The sequence below is a fragment of the Ceratotherium simum genome, chromosome 7 (assembly GCF_057802395.1).
Source record: "Ceratotherium simum simum isolate JZ-2026a chromosome 7, ASM5780239v1, whole genome shotgun sequence".
In the NCBI taxonomy this organism is placed as follows: Eukaryota; Metazoa; Chordata; class Mammalia; order Perissodactyla; family Rhinocerotidae; genus Ceratotherium; species Ceratotherium simum.
In genome coordinates this window covers 85,169,447-85,182,023 of record NC_141906.1, presented here as the reverse complement: position 1 = coordinate 85,182,023, position 12,577 = coordinate 85,169,447, and positions in this window count along the sequence as shown.

The window sequence follows — 12,577 nt, the reverse complement described above, 5'->3', positions numbered from 1 at the left end:
CCAGCACCATCAAGGGCCTGCAGCAGTTGCACACCCCTGGGCCTCATAACCAGCCACACCAGGGAGCCTGACCCACTCACCAGGGAACCCACAGTAGTTGTGTGCCACCAGGCCTCACAGCAGGCTGCGCCAAGGGCCTGCCCTGCCCATTAGTGCACCTAAAGCAGCTGCACATGGACAGACCTCACAACCAGTCAGCCCAGGGGCCTGCCCTGCCTACCCGCACACCTGCAGCAATAGCGGCCCCGCCACAATAAAAGGGCACATGCAGCCCAAACAGGAGACACCTCTGAATCATTTGGCATGGGTGATGAGAAGGGAGCATGCTGCTGGGCCCCATAAGACATCTCCTACATAAGGCCGCATTTCCAAGATCTGGAGATGTAGCTGATTTACCTAATACATAGAAATAAGCACAGAGAGGTAGACAAAGTGAGGATACAAGGGAATATGTCCCAAATAAAAGAACAGGACAAATCCTCAGAAAAAGAACTAAATGAAACAGAGATAAATAATCAATCTGATAAAGAGTACAAAGTAATGGTCATAAGGATGCTCACTGAACTTGGGAGAAGAATAGATGAACACAGTGAGAACTTCAACAAAGAATTAGAAAATATAAAAAAGAACCAATCAGAGCTGAAGAATACAATAATGGAAATAAAAAGTTCACTAAAGGGAATCAACAGCACAGTAGATGATGCAGAACAGATCAGCAATCTGGATGACAGAGTAGAGGAAATCACCCAAGTGGAACAGAAAAATGAAAAAAAGAATTAAAAAGAATGAGGACAGTTTAAGGGACCTCTGGGACAACATCAAGCATACTAACATCCATATTATAGGCATCCCAGAAGGAGGAGAGAGACAAAGGAGTAAATAACTTATTTGAAGAAATAATAGCTGAAAACTTCCGCAACCTGGGGAAGAAAAGAGATATCCAGGTACAGGACGCACAGAGAGTACCAAACAAGATGAATCCAAAGAGGCCCATACCAAGACACATTATAATTAAAATGTCAAGAATTAAAGATAAAGAGAGAATCTAAAAGCTGCAAGAGAAAAGCAACAAGTTACATGTAAGGGAAACCCAATAAGGCTATCAGCTGACTTTTCAGCGGAAAACTTACAAGCAAGAAAAGAGTGGCATGATATATTCAAAGTGCTGAAAGGAAAAAAACCTACAACCAAGAATACTCTATCTGGCAAGGTTATCATTCAGAATGGCAGGAGAGATAAAGAGTTTCCCAGACAAGCAAAAACTAAAAGAGTTCATCATCACTAAGCCGGTCTTACAATAAATGTTAAAGGGACTTCTTTAAGTGGAAAAGAAAAGGCCATGAATAGAAATAAGAAAATTATCAAAGAAAAAATATCACTGGTAAAGGCAAATATATAGTAAAGATAGAGGATCAACCACCTATAAAGCTAATATGAAGGTCAAAAGACAAAAGTACTAAAATCATCTATACCTACAATAAGAGCTTAAGGGATACACAAAATTAAAAGAGGTAAAATATGATGTCAAAAACATAAAATGTGGGAGGGAGAACGAAAATGTAGGGCTTTTAGTATGAGGTCAAACTTAAGAGACCATCAACTTAATACAGATTGCTATATACATAGGTTGTCATATATGAACCTCAGAGTAACCACAAACCAAAACCTTAGAATAAAAACACAAAAAATAAAGAGAAAGGAACCCAAACATAACACTAAAGAAAGTCATCAAATCACAAAGGAAGAGAGAAAGAGAAGAAGAAAGGAACAGAGAAGAACTACAAAAACATCTAGAAAAAAAGGAAAAAAGGAGAAGAAGAAAGGAACAGAGAAGAACTACAAAAACATCTAGAAAAAAAGTAACAAAGAGACAATAAGTACATACCTATCAATAATTACTTTAAGTGTAAATGGACTAAATGCTCCAATCAAAAAACAGCTGGATGGATAAAAAAATAAGACCCATATATATGCTGCATACAAGAGACACACTTCAGATCTAAAGACACACACAGACTGAAAGTGAAGGGATGGAAAAAGATACTCCATGCAAATGGAAATAAAAAGAAAGCTGGAGTAGCAATACTTATATCAGACAAAATAGACTTTAAAACAAAAACTGTAGCAAGAGACAAGAGGGCATTACATAATGATAAAGGGAACAATCCAACAAGAGGATATAACATTTGTAAATATCTATGCGCCAAACATAGGAGCATCTAAATACATAAAGCAAATATTGACAGACATAAAAGGAGAAATAGTAATATAATAATAGTAGGGGAATTTAACCCACACTTACATCAATGGAGAGATCATCCAGATAGAAGATCAATAAAGAAATACTGGCCTTAAATGACAATTTGACCAGATGGACTTAATAGATATATACAGAACATTCCATCCCAAAACAGCAGAATACACATTCTTTTGGAATGCACATGGAACATTCTCTAGGATAGATCAAATGTTAGGTGACAAAACAAGTCTCAATAAATTTAAGATTGAAAAAATATCAAGCATCTTTTCTGACCACAATGGTATGAAACCAGAAATCAACTACAAGAAGAAAACTGGAAAAGTCACAAATATGTCAAGATTAAACAAAATGTTAAGGAACAACTATTGGGTCAAAGAAGAAATAAAAAAATACCTGGAGACAAATGAAAATGAAAATATGACATACTAAAATGAATGGGATATAGCAAAAGCAGTACTAAGGAGAAGTTGATAGCAATACAGGCCTACCTCAAAAAACAAGAAAAAAATCTCAAATAAACAATCTAACATTACACCTAAAGGAACTAGAAGAAGGAGAACAAACGAAGCCCAAAAGCAGTAAAAATCAGAGCCGAGATAAATAAAATAGGGCCTAAAAGACAATAGAAAAGATCAATGAAACTAAGCGTTGGTTCTTTGAAAAAATAAAAATTGACAACTTTGAAAAATAAAAATTGACAAACCTTTAGCTAGACTCACTAAGAAAAAAAGAGAGAAGGTGCAAATAAATAAAATCAGAAATGAAAGAGGAGCAATTACAACAAACACCACAGAAATACCAAGGATTATAAGAGAATACTATGAAAAGCTATTAGCCAACAAATTGGATAGAAGAAATGGATAAATTCTTAGGATCATACAACTGTCCAAAACTGAATCAAGAAGAAATAGAGAATCTGAATAGACTAATCACTAACAAAAAGATTGAAAGAGTTATCAAAAATCTCCCCCAAAACAAAAGTCCAGGACCAGATGGCTTCTCTGGTGAATTCTACCAAACATTCAAAGATTTAGTACCTATCCTCAAACTTTTCCAAAAATTGAAGAGGAGGGGAAATTTCCTAACTCATTATATGAGGCCAACATTACCCTGATAATGAAAGCAGACAAGCACAACACACAAAAAAGATTACAGGCCAATATTGCTGATGAACATAGATGTAACAATCTTCAACAAAATATTAGCAAATTAAATACAACAATACATTAAAAGGATCATATACCACGACCAAGTGGGATTTATCCCAGGGATGCAAGGATGGTTCAACATCTGCAAATCAATCAACATGATACATCACATTAATAAAATGAAGAATAAAAATCACATGATCATCTCAATAGATGCAGAGAAATCATTTGACAAGATTTAGCATCCATTTCTGATAAAAACTCTGAATAAAATGGGTATAGAAGGAAAATACCTCAACATAATAAAGGCCATATATGACAAACCCACAGCTAGCATTATACTGAATGGTGAAAAACTGAAAGCTACCCCTCCAAGAACAGGAACAAGACAAGGACTCCCACTTTTGCCACTCTTATTCAACATAGTATTGGAAGTCCTAGCCAGAGCAATCAGGCAAGAAAAAGGAATAAAAGGGATCCAAGTTAGAAAGGAAAAAGTGAAATTGTCACTATTTGCAGATGACATGACTCTATAAACAGAAAACCCTGAAGAATCCACCAGAAAACTATTAGAAATAATAAACAAATATGTAAAGTTGCAGAGTACAAAATCAACATACAAAAATCAGCTGCATTTCTATACACTAACAACAAACTACCAGAAAGATAAACCAAGAAAACAATCCCATTACAATTGCAACAAAAAGAATAAAATATCTAGGAATAAATTTAACCAAGGAGGTGAAAAACCTGTACACTGAAAACTATAAAACATTGTTGAAAGAAATTGAAGAAGACACAAAGAAATGGAAAGATATTCTGTGTTCATGGATTGGAAGAATTAACATAGTTAAAATAGCCACATTACCTAAAGCAATCTACAGAGTCAATGCAATCTCTATCAAAGTCCCAATGACATTTTTCATGGAAATAGAACAAAGAATCCTAAAATTTACATGGAACAACAAAAGACCTCAAATAGCCAAAGCAATCCTGAGAAAAGAGAACAAAGCTGGAGGCATCACACTTTCTTGATTTCAAATAATACTACAAAGCTATAATAATCAAAACAGCATGGTACTGGCAGAAAAACAGACACACAGATCAATGGAACAGAATTGAGAGCACAGAAATAAGCCCACATATTTACAGACAGCTAATTTTCAACAAAGGAGCCAAGTACATACAGTGGAAAAAGGAAAGTCTCTTCAATAAATGGTGTTGGGAAAACTGGACAGCCACATGCAAAAGAATGAAAGTAGACAATTATCTTACACAATACACAAAAATTAACTCATAATGGAAGACCTGAAGGCATAAAACTCCTAGAAGAAAACATAGGCAGTAGGCTCTTTGACACTGGTCTTGGCAGTGTGTTTTTGAATGTCTCCTCAGGCAAGGGAAACAAAAGAAAAAATAAACAAATGAAACTACATCAATGTTTTGAGAGGTTCGGGGGATTCAATGGGAGATGTAAAAGAAACTTTCCACTCTAAACAAATGGACTATCCATGTTGTGGTGATGGGTTGTAATTAGTATTTGGGTGGTGAACATGATGTAATCTATGCAGAAATAGAAGTACAATGACGTACACCTGAAATTTTTACAATGTCATAAACCAATGTTACTGCAATAAACAAAAAATTAAAGATAAATAAATAAATAAATAAATAAAACTGTTGAAAGTTAAAAAAAAAAACAAATGGACTGAAGGTATATTTTATTATATAGAGGCGAGTAACGGCGATAGTCTGCAAACAGATCCGAATAGGTCAAATAATAAGAGGGAAAAACACCAGCTGGATCGGAAAGGGAAACACCAGATCGACAGAGATAGCAGCAGATTCGAATAGGTCATATAAAAAGAGGGAAAAACATCTGATCGATTGGAAAGGGAAACACCAAATCGACTGAAGGGAAATGACACAAATCAACTGGAAAGACAAACACCAGGTTGACCAAAAAGAGAACACATCAGATCGGTTACTCACAACATCCATGCCCCACTGCCAGGGAGCGTCCCTTCAATTGTCACAGCTGGGCGGGAATCAGATCATCAGAGGTCCTGGGCAGGGCGTCCCCTCCACAGGTGAGACTCTCACCAGGCCTCAGTCTCCAGCGGTTTATATAGCATCAGTAGTTTCCAGAGTAAACAGTTACAGAGCTTGCAGAGCAAGCATTCAGTGTTCCCACGCACAAATGGTTATCAGTGGTGTACGTGCACTGAGCCTCCTGGCTATCATCCCAGCTCGGCAGTTGTGTATGTGTATCATTTTCCCTGGTTCTCATCCCAGCCTGGCACAGATGGCCAGTCTGCCCTGAGCTATGATGCCCAAGGAGCCTTGAAATGTTTGCAACTATCTCCGTGGGAGAAGGAACCGTTCCCAGGGAGAAGGACCCGTTCCCAGGGAAAAGGCCAGTTCCCACCACACAGAAAGCAGCTTTATATTTCTTTGTGTGCTGGTGGCTGTAGGTCAATGGAACGGCCAAACATGGCTGCACTCATGTCAAGACAATCAAACAAAAAAGCTTCTGCACAGCAAAGGAAACTATGAACAAAATGAAAAGACAACCCACCAACAGGGAGAAAATATTTGCAAATCATGTTTCTGACAAGGGGTTAATATCCAAAAGATACAAAGAACTCATACAACTTAACAAAAAAACAAACAACTTGATCAAAAAATGGGCAGAGGAACTGAACATTTTTCTGAAGCAGATATACAGATGGCCAACAGACACATGAAAAGATGTTCAACATCAATAATTATTGGGGAAATGCAAATCAAAACTACAATGAGATGTTACCTCACACCCATCAGAATGGCTATAATTAAAAAGACAAGAAATAACAAGTGTTGGAGAGAATGTGGAGAAAAGGGAGCCCCCGTACACTGCTGGTGGGAATGTAAATTGGTGCAGCCACTATAAAAAACAGTATGGGGATTCCTCAAAAAATTAAAAATAGAACTACCATATTATCCAGCTATTCCACTTCTGGATATATATCCAAAGAACACAAAAATACTAATTTGAAAAGACATATGCACCCCTACGTTCATTGCAGCATTATTCACAATAGCCAAGACTTGGAAACGACCTAAGTGCCTATCAATAAATGAATGGATAAAGAAGATGTGGTATATATATACAATGGGATACTATTCAGCCATACGAAAAGACAAAATCGTGCCATTTGCAACAACATGGAAAGAACTTGAGGTTATTATGTTAAGCGAAATAAGCCAGACAGAGAAAGACAAACATCATATGATTTCACCCATATGTGGAAGATAAAACAACAAACAAACACATAGATACAGAGATTAGATCTGTGGTTACTAGAGGGAAAGGGGTTGGAGGGAGGGCTAAAGGGGCACAACTGTATGGTGACAGATGGCAACCAGACTTTTGGTGGTGAACACAATGTAGTCTATACAGAAGTTGAAATATAGTGATGTACACCTGAAATTTATATAATGTTATAAACCAATGTAACTTCAATTTTAAAAAATAAGAAATAAATACACTGTTCAAAAAAATATCTAAGGGCTTATAGATACAGAAAATTCTTTTATTCATGAATAAGCCAGGTTGGTAAAGCATCAATGAACTGGGGAAACAGTGGGAAGTCTGTGAAAGGAGGGCAAAGAGACCAGTTTTAAATCCTAGGAGACTGTAAACACATTCTGGAGCAATGACAACTGATTGGAAGTTCTGGTGGAAGTAACAGCATGTAGCCCTAACAAAAAGCATTGGCGTCTGACTCACTGTGTGCTTGAACAAATCTTGGCCCGAATCTTTCCTGAGGGCCACATCCATGTGTCCACCTGCTTATTCTACAGTTAATATGGATGTTTCACAGTGAGCATCATCTCAGCCTGTTGAAGATTTAGTTTGCTATTCCTATCCTTAAACCCATTCTTCTTCTATTGTTTTCTCATTTCCTCAGTTTCCCCATTTCTCCAAGCCTGGGAATCATCCCTAGTCCCATCCTCAATATCACCCCACATCTAATTTGTGACCAAGTCTTTTCAATTCTCTTTCTTAATGGATGCTTGCACTTTCTCCCCACTTCCACTGCCACAGTGCAGGCCTCCATCATCTCTCTCCTGGCTGACTGCAACAATCAAACTGGTGTCCAACTTCATTCAATACACTCCCTATACCTCTACTAGACAAGCCTTCTGAAAAGCAAATCTTTTAAGGTCCTGTCCATCTTTAAATCCATAAGTGCTCTTCACTACCACAGAATAAAATCCATCTCCTTGGCATACAAGAAAGACCCTTTACAGATTAAATATTGCTTATGGGGTAGGGAGGGAGGACAATAACCTTCTCAGAGCTTTGGGCCTCTAAGGGTCTTTATCTCCCCTTGAGGAATGCTATGGAGCAGCAGGGGTGTCCTGAACTCTGCTCTCAGGGGCCTGAATTTCAGGCACAAACCCCCTGGCTTGAAAATTAAAGCACAGCCCAAACCACCTGGCCCACCGCTGCCCACCACCTATGTTCTCAGCTAAGCAAGCTCAGTAAACTGCAGTGCAGGGAGTGGAGGCCATATGGGGGCTGCCACCTACAGCCAGGGTCGGGGAAGCCCAAGTTGGCAAAAGATAGGCTAGGTCTGGGAAGCAGTCTCACCAGCCAGTTGACTCTAAGGATTTTTGTATTTTGAAGTAATTACTGATTCACAGGAAGTTGTAAAGAAAATGTACATGGAGGTCCCGTGCACTCCTCACCCCTCCTCCCTCAACATGAGAATCTTGTATAGTGTACAGTATCAGTAGCATGAAGTTGCCATTGGTGCAATCCACGGGGCTTATTCAGATTTCACCAGTTATATATGCACTCATTTGCATGTGTCTGTGTACAGTTCTACGCAATTGTATCACATTTGTGGCTTCATGTGGCCACCACCACAATCCCGATGCAGAACTCACCACAATCTCCTAATGCTACCCCTTTATAGACACTCTTCCCCTTCCCCAACATAATCCCTGGCAACCACTAACATTTTTTCATCTCTATAATGGCACTATTTCAAGAATACTGTGTAAATGGGATCACACAGTACACAACCTTCTGAGTTTGCCTTTTCACTCACTGTACTTCCTGGAGGCCCATCCCAGTTCTTGTGTGTCTAGTCAGTTGACTTTCCATGACGTGTCCTGCCTGATCCTGCATGGGATTTGCCAGCAGCTACTATTAGTTTCACCAGTGGTGATGATGGCTTTTTCCCAGTCTTTCTCTATTTGTTCAATAAACATGGAGTTCCTACTATATGCCAGAAGGCACCAAGGATAAAGAGATGAATCAGATCTATTTCTGACTCTGACAACCTTAAAGTCTGGTGGAAGACTCTTACGCCCATTAAGCCCACAGACTGATTTATAGACAAAATGGAAAACAATGATACTTCCATATTTTCTGTGGAAAGGCCAGAATTGTGTGTGCGGCTCAGGGCCTTAATCCAGGTGAAGGTTGGGGAAGGTAACCAGTGGACTGTCTTGGAGTATTTTTTATATAGATCTTTACAAAAATTTGAGAAAACTGTAATGCCCATATTAAAGTTGGACCAGGGGAGAACCGAACACTGAGTAGAATTGCACTGGAAATAAATCACAGGCCCCACTTTTCCAAAGCACAATGGCTCGAGATACCCTTGCTGCTCTGTTGGCATGAAGAGAACCGGCAACCCCTCATTCTGTTCTGTGAGGATTAAAAATGCCTCACCAGCGCTAGGATTCCTTTCTGTTTGTGGTGATGGGAGGTGAGCATTCTAATATTCCCACCAGATCCAGAATGTCCTGGGCTATGGATCAAGAGACTGGCTGAAAAGAGACAAGTAGCCAGGAGAAAAAAGTAAAAGGAACTGGGTGCACAAATAGCTTACCCCTGTTTGCAAAGAAATGAGACAGAGAAATCTGATTCAGCCTGGAACGGGTGGAAGCAGCTTTTAGGGCTCTGCTAGTAGGGACGAATTTTGCTCCATTCTAAGCAATGAAAGAACAGTCTGTCTCTCCTGGTTCATTCTTTCCCTTTTCATCTACTACTTGCCACAGGTCACCAAGTGTCTGGGATCCAATTTTCAGTTGGAAAGACTTGTCAGTTGGGTCTCCCACTCTATTCCCTGGCCTTTTGGGTCCCCGTTCTTTTCCTTCCAGTGGGTTACTCTTTGAGAACTGCTCAAGTGGGGATGCAGGAACCCCCGCTGCTCTGGTCTGTTTATCATACCACTGCGGCATCAACCTTCCCGTCCACACTGACAGGGAGAGCATTCATTCACATGGTGTTTGGCTGATCATAATTTCCAGGAATAACAGGCCTTTCTAGTGCCAAAAAGAAAACAAATTTTGGGTAAGAAGAATGCATATGGAAATGTTCAGATAAAGCAAAGAGGATGGACAATGGGAAATTTACTGTGAAGCTAATGAAACTCAAGCTCTGGGCCCCTCCTAAGATCCTGGGAGAAACCTTAGCAATGTGTTTATGTGCTTCTATGTTTTTGTAAAGTTGGCAAAAGGGAAACACAATCCTGCCATTTACCTAGAAGAGAGGCAGATCAGAAACATTTGATATTCAGCACTAATTGACTACCAGTCATGATCTTAAATATTTTAAAGGTTCTTGGAAAAGATGTGTCTTAAAAGTTCAGGCTGCCACCCATGTAAGTTTGAGCAAGGCACTTAATCTCTCTATAGTTCACTATGTGCATCTATAAAATGAGGTTAATAATACTAATTATTTGAGGGTGCTTAATGTACTCTGTTCTGAGCCCTTTATGTGGAATCTTGCACCTGATTCACCAACTATCCTATGAGATAGGAACCTTTATTATCTCCAATTTACACATGAGGAAACAGGCAAAGAGTCTAAGTGATTTTGCTTACAGTCACAGTTAGTGGCAAAGCTGGCAGTCAAATCTGGATACAAAAGTCTGAATCCAGAGCCCAGTCTCAGTCTAACAGCAGGATTGATAGTTGTTGTTTTCACCAGGGCTGTTACTCAGTTCAACCCAAATCAATTTAACAACTATCTCTTGAGTGCCTAGTCATGCAAGGAATGAATAGGCACTTTGTGAAAATCAAGAGAGAGATATGAGATAATTTACAGGACAGTGCTTTGGAGAAGTCCTAGTGTTTTTAAAATAAAAGTATAACCAGAGAAGCCCTAAAACAAATAAGTAAATAAGGTATTTGTAATGTATCAAATCTATAAAGGATGAAGAGAGAATTTTAAAATAGATGACCTAAACATTCTTCTGTTTAAATATATATCTAATTAGAGCAATGAGATTTCCCCCTCCGCTGTAATAGTATTATAATGGGAGGTAGTTTAAAGAGATATTGAAGAGTTCAGACAATTTGGAAATCCCATTTTGGCTGACGTCATCATGTTATGATCACCAGACTGCTCACTGCTTGTGCCCCAGAGCACTCTGTGTACATCTTTGTTCTCGCTACCACATACTGCAATCAAAATTTCCTAGTTCCTAGCCTGCTCAGCCTATAAGGTCCATCTAAATTGTATCTGATTATCTGTATACATCCTGCACCTAATATAGCACCAGGAACAGAGGTTTCCCTTAAGTCATGTCTATTATGCTTCTTTTGGTTTCATTTATGGGACAGCCAAATGAACACTGACAGAGATCAGCTTCAAGTTCACTATGTTCTTGCTACAGGGGTCAAATCCCTTGCCAGGCTGCTGGGAAACTGAACTCGCTGAATAGTAACGGAGGGTGATAGTGTGAAATGCCTTTTTAATAACTAGCATCTCATCAACCTCTTCTCTTACGAGGGGCACTAATAGTAAGACATCAACTTAACGCTTCAGGTCAGAACAGGAGCCTCTCATAACTGGAATGCCAGACAGCAGCCCAATTCCTGGGAGGCCTTGCATGTTCCACGGCGGACATTGTAAGCACAGGTCTGTTTGCTCACGTCTACTCTTTCCTTTGATCTTCCAAGTTCAGCCTCAAATTGCCTCATGCCTCGACTGCTCCAAGAACCTACTGACTGGGCATGCCTTACCTTCTATCTTTCCTCACTCATATTCATCCTGCATACGCATTCCGAAATGTTCTTATGAATGGATTAATCTCATCACCTTCTTCATTAAATACCTTCAATGGCTCTCCATTGCTTATTAAATAAAACCCAAACCTTGGCTTTCATAAGTCTCCATCCAGATTCAACTTACATTTTCTTTCTGCCCCATGCCAACCCCAAAGCACAATTAAACAAAAGTGTAAACAGCTCCCACACAAATTCTGCACTTTTCCCGATCCTGGTTTTCTCTCTGAAACTTTCTTGGTTCTCTTTAAATATTATACATTTTCATAAAAGCCTAATTTGAATTCCTACCTTCTCCACGAATCTCTTCCTACTTTATCACTTATGCCAGATCACTCTCATCTAAAGACCTATCATTACCTTGCACGATAGCAATAAATTAGGCCTTTGAAGGCAGAAACATAAACTTTGCAGTACACTCACACCCTGTCCCTCTGCAGTGCCCAGCACAGCACATCGAGTATGCATTCAAAAAAGAAAATATTTGTTGTAGCTAAAGATGCCTATTTTGGTCTTTCTAAATACTGGCTTGTAATTAACAAAATATCTTGGGGCCTGCCCCGTGGCTTAGCGGTTAAGTGCGCGCGCTCCGCTACTGGCGGCCCAGGTTCGGATCCCAGGTGCGCACCAACGCACCGCTTGTTCGGCCATGCTGAGGCCGTGTCCCCACAAACAGCAACTAGAAGGATGTGCAACTAAGACATACAACTATCCACTGGGGCTTTGGGGAAAAAAAAAGGAGGAGGATTGGCAATAGATGTTAGCTCAGAGCCAGTCTTCCTCAGCAAAAAGAGGAGCATTAGCATGGATGTTAGCTCAGGGCTGATCTTCCTCACAGGAAAAAATATATATATATATCTCGGATATATTTTTCTACAGAGAAGAGGGGATGGAGTAATGTAATGATTATTTATTACAGGGTTTTCCAAAAAGTCTCCATCTTTGAATACTACTTTAAATCTATTTTTATAAATCATAAACAATGCTTAGTTTGCAAAGCTATTAGTAATTTAAGGGGCCTGTTTTTTAAAAGCCAATTTAATCAAGGAGAGATCTTTGAATATTATTCCAAAATCTAGTTATATGTTTAATTAAA